Genomic DNA, 13813 nt, shown 5'->3' on the forward strand with positions numbered 1-13813 from the left:
AAGAAAAGTTTAACATGTCTTTTTAAAACACTTAAAAAAAAAAAGTTAAACCTCTGAAGTAGTACTCTCGCATATCTGGGGAAACTGAGTTTGAGGAGGGAAAGCCACTTCATTGATGAAATAACAAAGATTTGGCAAGCAGCTCCAACAGTGGTGTACACGACGGACTATGGTTGCAATAGCACTGATGGTTTAATCATCCAGAACTACCCTTCCTGTATCTGAACAGAGGTGCAGCAGGGTGCAGAGGCCAGGACGCTCACCTGGGACTTGAAAGACTAATTCTGCTTGTGACTCTGCCCCTGCAGCTCCACACACCTTAGGCAAGACATTTCATCCTTTTGCCACGCTTTGCCCTGTCTGCAAAGCACAGTCTCCTCAGGGAGAGGAGCATCACTCACGCTGCTGCTTTACGGTGCCAGCAGGATCCTGACCCTCAGCACTGCCGCAGCACAATCCCCAACATAAGTCATTTCAGAAGCGATCGCCTGGGCCCCCTCTCAACTTGCAGAACTGATCTTTCCTGGCAAAGCTGGGAGGGGCCAGGGCAGCAGAAACAGCAGAACCAAGACTCAGAGAGCCCTTCTCACAGCAGCATCTCTTATAGATCATCTCTTCTCTGCTGCTCTCTGTGAAAAGTCACAGATTTCAGACAGCAGTAAGCTCTGTCATGGCATTGCAAATCCAATTCCTAAAGAGATCCAGTTCAGCTCACTTCTTTTACTACCCTTCCTGGCTTCTTTGCAGGGGATGCAGTCCATCCGCTACTGCATAGCAAATAAATGACACAATTAGGCATTAATGCAGTAGACTGTAACAGTAACTGCAGTAACTGTACAGTACAGTAACTGTAACAGGGGTCGGACTTCGTTTTGGTTTTTTTTTTTTTCTTTCCCCTCACCTTCTCTAAGCCATACTTTTAGCAGCAGTTCCTGAACTTCAAAAGGAACAAAACAAGTCTGGAGGACTGGGAACTCCACCATGGCTCCTTGCTCAGAGTATTGTTGTGTTTAGGTTTCTTCCTCATAAGAACTTGTCAGCTCTCCTCCAGTTTGCTAAACACAACCCTTCAGCACAGCACACCTCTGCCCCTTGCCTGCAGCCCCAAAGACAATAACCAAGGTCTTACTGGACAATCAAATTTGTTGATCTGATTTTTTGGGGTCATTCTACCTTTTTTTCTGCTTGATACATATAAATTCCTTTCATTGTATTCCCTCTCGATTGCATCACTACAGCAAAATCATCTTGGTTCTGGCCTCCCTTTTGTCTTTTCTCTTCTGTCCTGGGCCCAGTGATACCTCTCTAAGCTGAAAAGATAAATTATCCAGAAACAAAATTGTTGCTATAGTAGAAAGTGAAATGACTGCAGCTACCCAAACCCAGCTTCGCTCTGCATCCCAGGGTCAAGCTGAATCTACAGCCACCAAGAATGCTGCTTTATAACCAAATTTTCAGGGCACCCTGTGCTGAGCTTCCTTCCAGAGCATCTCTTTTGTCCTTTTGGTTGGTGTCACTTCCCTCTCAGGGAAGTTTTACAGTACAACAAAATATTTATCAGTGCTGAATTCTCTGTGAAGTAGAGGTGGGAAGATTCTCTTCAGTGGAAGGTATTTTAAATATATCACTTTCCAAGTAGCTCTGTGAATACAGGGAAGAAATACATAACTTAAACACAAGGAGTTACTGACCCAGAAGTGATTAGCATTAGCGTAAAGCTTTCAGACCCTTTTTCATCTTATTGATTCTAAGCAGAATAAATCCGTAAATGATAATAGGGCTCAATTTAAATTACCTACAGCAAGTGCTGCTTTTCAGCTCTCATCAGACAATCATGCTGTTCAATCAGCTCCATTCTGTATGTACAAAGCAAATTAATGTGTATAAAATAGTCGTAACTCAGGCCAGTTTTCAACAAAAGAATCTTTTATGTAGCGCACAACTGCCTTTTATTGACATGCTTTTAATTGAACCTATAATGCCATGTCCATATTCTACCTAATTATAGCAGAAAATACATACATCTTTCAAAATACTGGCCATACCTTTCCCTTTGTAAAGTTTCCAGAAACTTTACCAGGGTAGAGAATGATGTTCTCAGTTAAGCCCGGATTTGTTTAGAAACACTAAAAGGGCATGAGAAGACACTTCTGAGCACATCGCAGCCAAGCAACGTCTCAAGGACGATTACATTAGCACACTGAATCGGCAAGGCCAGCTCCTCACTCCTTGAAGCCAGGCTGTAAACATGCCTCTCAAAAGCAAGTCAGAGGGCACTGCAGCATGTGACATGGATAAGAGAAGCCTCCAGTCTGGAAGAGTTGTTTCTTAAGCAACTCGTTTCTATTTCAAAAGGGATTTTTAGTGTGTCTGTCTTTCTGTACTCTTGTCGTTCAGTTTACCAGGGAACAGGCAAGTCCCAGGAAACCAGGATACTACTTCTTGAAAGGGTGAACTCCTGGGACAACAGAAGCAGCGATGGCAGGAAACAAAGAATTAAAGGTGAACTCTGGCACATACTTCTGGGTCAATCCAAGACATTTGCCCCGTGGGATTATCTTTGTGAAGGCAGCGATGCCAGGGGTGGGGGAGGTTATTTGCACTTGCCTCTGCCGTTTCAACCAGGATGACTTAAAGAGAGCTAGTGGGGGATTCTGCAGAGGTGAAGGAGGACGACAGAGCCCAGGCCTTTTATTTCCATTTTGACATTGCCAAGTCCAGACCTTGCTGTGGGTAGGAAAAATCCTGTTGACAACTTCCATAGCCTTTGCAATAAAGCCTCAAGCTAAGACAACAGCTCATATTATTCTTTAAGAATACGCATGCCATACCATGGTTACCAGCAGCGAAGAGCAAATAAACCCAAGGCTAAAATCAACTACACTGTTGGCATCAGTTTTAACATGGGTAGAACTCCACCTCGAGGATGTACATTGGCAACTAGTCCATTTTATTGCCAGGCTCTTCTGACAGGTCTGCACTCCATTGACACTATGCATGGGACTCCTATCTAGCATTTTGCTTTAAACATTCTTCCTATTAACCAATCACCCCAAACACAGATTAAGGTGAATGACATGAATGCAGCCACTCTTGCATGCACACAGATGCAGCAAGTAGCTGGGAACACCACACAGAAAGGCAAGCTCTTTAGCAGTAGACAAATACTCCTCCGATCAACACAGACACAAAAGAAATCTGTCGTGTAAAAGATTCAGCTACGCTTCCTGCTGTACGAACACACTTGCCTGGCATTCAGATGAGCAGCTGAAGTGTACTAGCCAGGGCTCCCACTCAGTGCGACAGCTCTACACTTGAGTGACCTTCTCTTCCTCTTTCTTCACTTTTCCTTTCTCGAGAAGTTTGTCAGGCACTGCAATTAAAGTCTGGGAGCACTGGTGGAGTTAAAGTAAATGGATGTTTAATCTCTCTGGGGAAATATTTAAGAAGTGTACTGAGATGTATTTACTGAAGATTTCACTAATTCAAATAAATCAAATTAAAATTACAGACTAGACTGGCTACTGTCAGTTTTCTGAAAACCCTTCCATTCAAAAAAAGCAAATAAAAATGGTGAGTTCATTTGTCCTTTGCTTTTTGACTGGGAGCAGAGCTGACATTGATGTTGTGGTGAAAGACATTAGTATCTAACTACTTGAAGAAATTCACATTACCACAGTGTCCTTTTAAATTGCTGTACTTATGTTCGCCACATAAGTTGCTATTAGCAACTGTAAAAAACAAAAAACCCACCTTATATTACTGTCTTGAACATAGCAATGGCTTATTGTACTAAATTCTTTGGAGCTTTCTTCACTCAATATTTGAAATAAAATTAAAATGCTATCCCTGAAAAAGAACTATTTCTTCCAAAGTATATAGATCCTTCACTGTAAAAACAGAGTTTAAAAACTAATATAGCTGACAAGTAATCTCCAGGTTTTATATCATGAAGTACAAGTCCTTATGAGAATATTGACTTGCCCCTTAAACTTCACTTTCCAGTTTTTAAGCTAAATAAGAGCACATTGCTAAAAACCCTATATTGAGGTGATTTTGATTTCTCTGAAGCATGTGATAATTCCTGTTTGCCCTCCAACACTTTTTTTTTTTTGGCATATCACTTTTCCAAATTTGTATTACCATAAAGATCTAAAAGAGTAGAGTTTAGATGCTCTATATTTAAAGATGAAGCAAACATTTTATCTAGGACAGATCAAACAGTTTAAGATAAGCTGTCATTAAATGTTTAAGTAATGCTTCTCTAAGAATGAGTGAGTCCACCTGATGTTTAAAACAAAATAATTTTTAAAATGTCTGCTTTACTAAATAGAAAACCTGTCTAACGTTCCGATTAGGTGGACAGAGCTTTCCATTCCATTCAGTTAAACAACGTACTACTGAAATACCAAACAAAATACTTGTTCCTGAAACAGCCACACTCATCATTAACAGAGTAACAACATGACTCAAACAAAAAAAAACTGGCAACATGCCAGCAGATTCTCATTTACCATACTCTTTACACAAGAGGATCAAATTAACAACTCAAATGAAGAAGAAAAGGTCCAATCTGGTAGTACAGTAGTATTAAAGAAGGAATAGACAAATAAGTCAGGGAGAAGGTTGGAGGGTCCTGCTTCCCATTCTGCTCAACGTGTGGCAGGGTTAGCTCACAGCATCTTCAGTTTTCCCCTCTATGAACTGGGGCAATAACACCTCTTGGACTTGCAGGAACGAACATAGGATCAAGCAGCTTTGGTACAGAAGCAGCTTTGGTGCTTTATGTATGCAACATACTTAAATACACCCACCTAACCCTATTTAAGTAACACATGATAAACAAAGGCTTCAGAGCATGGAGTTCTTTCACTGACATCATTAAGAAATGCTTATCTCTCTCACTGCCAATTTATAGCTAAAAATTTAGTTCGTCTCCAAACTTCCCTTTATCAAGTTTAAAGTTTATTGTCCCGCACCAGCACAAAGACAGAATTCCTTGCAATGTTCCATTAGGCTCCAATATCAATAGTATTCTTTACAGTATTTTAGTCAGTGGGACACAGCTCTTCAATAAATAACCATGGGTAAGGAAGAAGATAACAGTGACAAGAAGAGGAAAAGTCATCTCTGAATGGCAGGAAGTTGTTCACATCATCTGCACCTAGCTAGGTGAGCTTATCAGTTTGGAAGATACGCTTCCCTCATCAGTGCCGATACACTTCACTAAAGAAATGTAGTTAAATATGCCTTCAGGAATGGGCTGAAATATTGCTGAAGTGGAGCTTTCAGGTCTGACTTTAAAGCATCGACTCCTACTGTATGGAGGTAAACAGGGACCAAAACTTCACAAGCACTCTTACCTAGACCACCTCCAAAAATTTTTAAAAAATAAAATTTAAAAAAATTACAGCTGGCCTCAGATTCTTCTTAACTTTTACAGATTTTTCTGACAGTACTGAAGAAAATCTGTCTAGATTACTAGATCTTCCTGCTTAAGTTAATTTTTCTTGTCTCAACAGAACAGATCCTAGATTTCCATGCTTTTCTGCTTGTAAAAACTGTTGTTTTCTTCTGGAACAGAGGACCTAGATTTAGTTCAGTCATTACATTCATTTTTCTAATGCATTCCAGGTCTCTGGAGACAGGTGGTTCAGGATGGAGAGAGATAAATATAGCTGCTTCTCCATGGAGCATTCTGTTGCCTCAGGTTTCCAAATCCAAATTAAGTAGTTAATGATTTATGTATACACTGAGCATTAGCATCTTTGTGCCACGTTAGTCATCAGATCACAAGTGGCTCTAAAGAGGCTTTAGTCAAACAAATGAATATTAGGTTGAATGATTCAGCTTACTTCATATAAACAGTTCCAGCGTATTCACATTGATCATCAGTAAACTGCACAGAGGCAGGCAGTTGTAAAGTTAAAGGAAAAAAAACAACCAACACTACCACAGAAGCAGCAACAAGTGCCTGGCTCTCTTTTAAATTCAAGTTTTATCACACTGATATGCCCTTCTCCAGATTTATTATCCCAGGTTGCAAGCATTCACTGTAGGTATTGTTTTTATTAAAGCTTCACTGATGCCATTATGAAATTGCAGGACTGTGTCTCTTCCTTTAAAGATAACTTTCAGCTTCCATAGTCACAAGAGACTCTGAACGCATACCCTCTAAATCCATAACCAGAGGCCAGCTATATTTATGCCTGCATGCAAGTATTAATGATTTTTTTTAAAGTAATTTCCTGGTGCAGAGATCTAACTCAGACTTTTCAGACACTGAGTAGGCAATACAGGGCAGGTGTGAATTCTTCATCCTCACTAAAGCTTCTGGTTGTACATCTTGCTCTTTAAACCAAAGTTTCCTCTGAGGGTTGTTGGGTTGGTTTTTTTCTCTCTCAGATCTGATACTCAACATGAATCTTTTATCACGTTAGCAATAGACGCAGATCAGCAAAAATATCATTTTGGATAAGACAGCATCCTAGCTATATCAGTGTTTGTAACTTAACCTTTTTCAACCTTCAGTTACAGAGGTGGCTTGCTCTGCATATGCCAGGTTTTGTTTTGCTAAGAACCTCTCTCTAGAGTCCCGAACAAAATGAACAATCTTTGTCTAGTGAGTAATTACATTTTTTTTTCTTTTCAGTACTGCCCTACATTATGCAGTCTGTTATTTCATTTCGATATTTCCTACATGTCAGAAAACATGACTTACACTGTGCCTTCTGCCTGCTCTACTACATGGTGCCAAAATAGCTTAATTGTAGACTATATAGGTATTTGCCCAATATTAGAATAATCATCAGTACTACCTAGTCGGGGCATATTTACCCCAGCAAAGCCTTTTTGGACTTCTGTCACAAAACACAATATCCAATTATTATAGCAGCAATCATCCAACTCTAAGTTTTGTTTCACTGGGAAACCTTTACAATGTTTGGTATTCTTAACACCCCCATCCTTCTCCAGGCATGTTCACAGCGGGCATTTCTATTATTCTGAAGCCTGGTGCAAGTACTATTCACCTGCACCTTCAGCCTTTACTTTCAGTAACGAGTAGAGGCCCTGGCTAAGATTGCGGTGCTGCAATGCTGAATGCAGTAGAGAAACGTCTGAAGAAAGAAGCTTCAGTTTCAACACAACGGGTCAATAGTAGAGAGGAATAGCAACAAAGCACACTGCCGAGAGAGAGCAAAAGAACAAGACATGAGCCACGAGACATTAGGCATCTCCTTTCCAGGCCTAGTGCTCTGCTTGCTGGAACAGGGAGGCAGATCCTCGCCATTATGACACTGTTGAATAAGGGACGCTATTAAAAAAAACCAAACAAACCGTAACATGTTGATTCCTGTTCTTGAGCAATGCAAGTCTTAGTAAAGAACAGCGTAGCTCCTTTTAGACTTTTCACTTGGGGGAGGGGGTGCTGCAAGGGTTTACTGCTTCTTAACACAAAGCAATTAAGAAAAGCTTCCTAGAGACAATGACTATCACTTTCCATAAACACTCTTTAGCAGCGCATTTTTAGAACACCATTCTGATGGCATCCAACTAGAAACGCAGTGCTAACATGGCAAAGCCAAGCATTATAGTAGTGAGCAAGGGTTGGGTTTACTCTGCAAAATGTGAAGCAAAATAGTCTCAAAAGCAGAGTTAAGAGTACTTGTTAACTTGCAGAGATGACCTTAAAAAGAAAAATTCAGAAGCAACTAGAATAATACTGATTTTCAAGGTTAAATTAGGAGTTTTTTGCAGATGCAAGATCATTACTGAAAAGGGTTTGGCTTGACCAAGTAGAATAATTAAGTTTCAGGGAAGGGAATGGTTACCAAAATTTTTTTTTTCCTTTTTTGTCTATACTCTGCTTTAGGTAAACTGACATCATAAGTCCTTTAACAACAGTACTGTTCAGCTGTATTCCCAGTCCCACATTGACAACAAGGCAATTCTCCGAATGCAGAGAAGATAAATGGAGTTAATGCCACTAAGCAAACATGACATTTTTGTTGTACTGTGATCATAGATGAGTCACTAAGTAAAATGATTAATCACAAATCAATGTTACTAGGCTCATTTAGAGATGATTCTCCCTTTGCAAAGCAGGTAGAAGCTCTAAATTTATAGGCTAATGCGTTTATTCTAGCTGTAGCAGTCTCGTTATTGGTCTTAAGCATCAGGGTCTGCAGGAAATTTGTGCGCAATTAAGCTAAAGTGATGACCTCCTTATACACATTTTGGCACTTTTTTATCTGATAGTGTGTTGTGCAAATATATAAATGAATTGAAGCATTACGTAGAAATTACAGCTAATGCAATACTAAGAAAAATAGACATATACCAGAATTTTAATACATATGCCAATAAGGTATCTAGCCCATAAATTACACTCATTTTTATCAGTCTGCAAATGGGTTTATCAGTCCACAAATGGGTTTGTACTAAGATTTTAGACTGATTCATTTTCGGTTGACTAACATTTGTAACTTCTACAAACAGTTTTATGATCTAAATTGTTTCAGGAGGAAGTGCATGGATTTGTTGAGCATCATGTTTATAAGTCATACACATACTGTGAATACTTTCTATATGATAAATAAATTCACCTTATTTAAATATTAAGCAGAAAAATATATTAAAAAAATATTATTTCAAACTTCACAAAGGCTTGCTAGCACCATAATGCTTTTTTTCCTCACCTTGAATTTAATGAAATTGAATACTCACATAGACTCATGCACGTATCTTTATCTGCCTATCTAATCTGTCAATATAAATTGTTTCTGGAGTGATCATTTCCAACCTAAAAAGAGTAATTTTCCAGGGCAAAAGATTGTACCACTCCTAGACATGATAGGCCCTGGATCCCTGTACCACCAGACAGGGACTATTTCAAAGCAGAGCTGGCTGAATATCAAACATGATTTAAAGAACGTTAAATAAACACATGACAATTTGATCAACTTTAGTGTTCAATTATGCTTTCAGCAGGGACCCATTAGTTGAATATAATAAATATACTTGTGACTGTATGGTGAAAGTCATATAGTCAGCACCATAATTCACAAGTTTTTAGTCCCTCCTAACACACACAATGCTTTTGCTCTGCTCAGCAGTATTTGTAATAGTGGGAATCACATAGCCATCTGGAAAACACCAGGTTTACACTGAGACTGCAGTTAGCTTCTCCACAATGTAGCAGTGTTAATGAAGGGACATGGTGGCGAGGTCCCCAAGCTGCTCTATGTTCTAGTAGAGCAGAGAGGAGTTGCCAAGCAGAACCATCCAAGAGTTGTGAGGTCCTAAGCAAAAATAATCTATAGTAACTGCTAAGCAGCTCACACTGCTCTTGCCAGAAAGTACCAGCCAGGTAGTGAACACGTCACTGTGCTCTGGCATAGGAAAAATGTCAAGCACAAGATCTCTGGACATGCACAAAACTGTCCTGCATGTGGAGCATTTATTGCTCAAAGAATACACCTGTCATGAACAGTTCTTGCTTACTTCCAGTGCTCCTCAAGATAGTAATTGATGCATTACACCTTTAGATCTCTCTTGAATGCAGGAGACATCAAACCTACCAAGTGATCTAAACTATGTCTGAAAGAAGCTGTCCACACGTGAAAATTGACCAGCTATTAAAATGAACTTGTCTCAGCTCTTCCTTTGCTCCTACTATGCACAATGGAAGGTGAAACAAAACCCTGTGACTCATCTATTTATTTCTACACTGAACAAAGCAAGCAAGGACTGAATCAACTGCCTTTTAACTAAGAATGGAAACAAATACCAAGAAATTAGAATTACCTAAATAACTAGGAGGGTCTACAATGCATTAAAAATATCTTTTCAGCAACTCCTATGATGAACTGCCACGTTGTACTTGCTACTTACTGTTTTCTGGAAGTATAGATAGGAACGAGGTGACAAGAAAAACAAGTTGAGAGCTATGTAGACATTAACAGCTGTGTGTCACATTTTAAAGCTCTTTACTCTGCATTCATAATTTAAAACTTTACTCCCTCCTTTCAAGATTATTTGGGCACACATTTTCCCTAGGGGAGATATCCTAGAATTAATGACTTAAGAATCCGCTACTGAGAGCCTGAGTAGGAAGCGTACCTTCACAGGAGCCATGTTACAGACAGGCATCTATATGGACGTTGAAGTGCTGTTTTGAACTTGGCACCGCAGCTTTCAGACCATTTGCTCTGTATTTTTCCCCATTTACAAGCCATCAATAAGGAGGGATAAGCAAAGCATTCACAAGAAACTTTACACCGTGGTCACAGGGGAACTAACAACGCTTCAGATCAGTTCCCCGTTTTCAAAGGAAGGGTGCATTTGAGCGCCAAGTCACCTCAACTCTTCCACAGCAGAAGCAGCATACTGCTGCTACACATAAGGTAACTTACATTTTGACGATATACTGGTGTAATGCAGCTTATTAAACTCAGGTGGCCATATTTAACCAACTTATATGATTAGAAGCATCCTGTCTCCTTGCAAGGCCATGCTGTAGCAATCAGGAGAAAGATAGTGCATGTGCTTATGAAGCCCAGGATTTCACAAGTACTAGGCCACTGACATCAGTTGTCCCAACACTGAAGAAGCAGCAGCCAGGTATGCTGTGAAGGTCAACGTCGCTGGGTCATAGGATTTGCATGATGATGCTTCTGTGAAAAGAACTTAGAACTGAGAAGATACTGCTTTTTCTTAAGGGAGCATGGCTAACGCAAGGACCAGACACACTGTTTCCAGCAAGCTGCCTCAGATCACCCTGCAACCAGCCAGCATGCTCGAGGCTTGCCAACAGCAGTTTCCCAGCTGAACATGAGAAAGTATCTCTCACTACTATAGTGATGTGACAATTTTAAACCAAAGACCTTATAAGCCATACACTGAGCAAAGATTCGTCTAAGTATTTCACTTGATGACTAGAACTTGTATTTCCTTTTGCATTTTGTTTTTATGACAGCTACTGATGGAGAGATAGAAGAGGATGAGTCACTAGCATATCCGCGCAGCCACATACGAGTGATCAAAGCCTTCCTAATTCTGCACAGGACCATTAAAAGCTTGACTTCCAAGAATGAACCTGAGATTCCAGGGACAACTCCTAACCTGTTCCCTGTGGTTATAATATGCGTTAGTAAGCTTTTTTTAAACATAGCAATAATTGTCAGACAAGTAGAGAGACAAAAAAAAAAAAGACAACAACTACAGAACAGCTCCCATTGAAGCATTATTTTCCTTTGCTCCAAAGGAAGTCCCAAAGCCCTATTCAGAAGTTATTATTCAAAAAATAAAGGTAGTCAAGCTACATCATCTTTCCCCTGCCTCCCAGGGACAGACAGGTATCTACGTTATGAGAGTTAGTGCATTAAAAGCTGACTGCTTGTTTTCTATCATTACCTAATATTTTCAACTGCAAAATTCTCAGCCCACATTGAGGAAGGCTGAATTTGAAACAGAGACCAGGAAATTTAAAGCAGCAATACAGTATGCATACAAAAGTTAACACTAAACAGGAATATCCTTCCATCTTTCAATTGCAATAAGCAGTACCAGGCGGGAATTAGCAATCACCACGAACAGAAAAAGCAATTATTTTCCTTAGTCCCTGGAAATGTTATTATTGTAAAACTAACTCTCAACAGATACATTCCTCCTTCAAAAACAGCATAAGAGGAGAAGCAAATCCCCTAATATTTTTTTAATAGGACATAAGAGAATAAAGGAAAGTGTTTGTAGCAAAGCAAAGCTGTCGTCTCAAAGGCGAGCAAGGTGACTACAGTGCTCCCTCTAGTGGCAATAGGCATGGGGGAGTGAGTTACCTTCCGTCAAAGCCACAGCGAAATTGGTGGTCAAACTCTTAAATTTCAGCTACAGCAATAAATCTTCTTTCTTCGAGAAACTTTGTAGCAATACAGCAGGTACTTCAACTAAGTAGCATTAGAAAGACTCTACAGCCAAGATGAATTATCACACTTAAGCCTCAGGAATGTGGTCTACTTCATGAGAAACAAGTTTTTACAGCAGTGATGCTGCCAAGTGCAAGCCACTGCAGCATGTGAAAAAGAGCATGAAATTAGGTCTCTGATCAGAAACGTTAATTTGAATTTTAATTCGGTCTCAGCACCAGATAAACCATTTACAAGAGATGAATGTTCTGGAAGGAGGTGAGAAAAAACTTTTCTATCCAGTAGGATACAGGATACTTAGGACCACATACAAAGGATCTCAGGAAACCAAATTGTAACTATTTCTGTAGTGGGAAATGTTTGGATCAAGTGCGCAGCTCAGGCAGGTAGTGAGAGAGCGCTGAGGACAGCAAGATCATAGCCCATGCCATCTTTCCCTATCAATTTAGTAAAGGAATTTTATCAATTTGTTCTGCCAGTGTGGAAATTTTGGTTCAACTTGTGCCCAAATAGTGTTTGGCCATCAAATGAGACTTTCTCATTGCAGTGAAACTTGATACACTTGAGAGAGAAATGAAGCAATGTTGAAGGAGGGATAATAAGAGATCCGTAACATGCAGTGTTTAGTTGTGACCACATGACCTCGCTTGGCAGACAGGCAGCTGTTTGTCAGGAGGTATAACTACTCATCCATGCAACTCTTACCTCGGTAATGAACTGCTGCAACAGGACTTACTGGGAAAGCTCAGAAGTCCAAAGCACAGCAGACCAGCTCACTGAGATCCTGTGATTCAGAAAACAGAAGCACCAACACCCCTGCAGCTTCTAGGTGCTATCCAGGGAGTGGTAAGTCCTTACTACAAGCAACCACCACAACAGGTCAAGGTCCTTGGCAACATTTCAATTTGTTTTGCTGCAAAACACCCTGCGCTGTCACTCACCTTTGGGTGAAAACAGACAAAACACACAAGCAGGCTGCTGAAGTGAAGGCAAAGAAACACAAGAGCAATAGCTTCTGCAGTTACATTCTGCAGCCTCCCAGCCACAGGCTCCACAACAATTAAAGGGCTCGGACAGTTTGACAAGACTTGCTGTGAAATGCAGTGTTTCTGCCCTCATCTGTCCCCCTCCATCCCTCAATATCTACAGAAACAGGCTGGGATGGTAACATTTGGTCAATTTTAACTTCTGTAAGTGTTTGATGAGAATCAACTTCCATAAGCATTTGATGAGCCTTAGCTGGGATGAACAAGGCAGTTTAGATCCCCGAGATGCTGCAGGAGACTCTGAACACTGAGGAATACATCCTTATGCTAGCTATTCTCTTCTCAGGTTTTCAGGATTTTTCTGCTGGATTCCAAGGGGAAAAAGGAATTTTCGTAATATTACACTTGAAACTTCAGTATTGCAGAAGGCAAATTTGGTTCGGGGACAACACAGAATGTACAGGCTGGCAAGTGTCCTCACTGTAGCCTATGCAAACACTGGTGATTGCAAAGCCATTGCCACTGCCGTGTCCCTGCTGGTGCTGCATGCCTTGGTGTGCATCACTGCAACTTCTGGAATCCCCGAGCATACCTACTTCTGCTGTAGCAAATGAGATCTGGATTTACAATAGTGACACACAGGTGCCTGTATGATGAACTGTAAGAGCATGGTAGGCTGTCAGCTGAAGTCCTATTAAGGATTTTAAACATCACAGGAATAGGTGGTGGTTTGATGGCTATGGGTACTGAGGGTGACAGCAGAAGCAGATTCAAAGTTATTGCTGGCAACAAAAGTGATTAGACTTCCTATGCCCACAGCTATGTAGCATATAGCATATATATAAAAAAAGTCCTCTGGCACATAAATCGACACTAAGGACAGACAGCTTTCAGTACAAGATC

The sequence above is a fragment of the Ciconia boyciana genome, chromosome 12 (assembly GCF_034638445.1).
Source record: "Ciconia boyciana chromosome 12, ASM3463844v1, whole genome shotgun sequence".
Lineage (NCBI taxonomy): Eukaryota > Metazoa > Chordata > Aves > Ciconiiformes > Ciconiidae > Ciconia > Ciconia boyciana.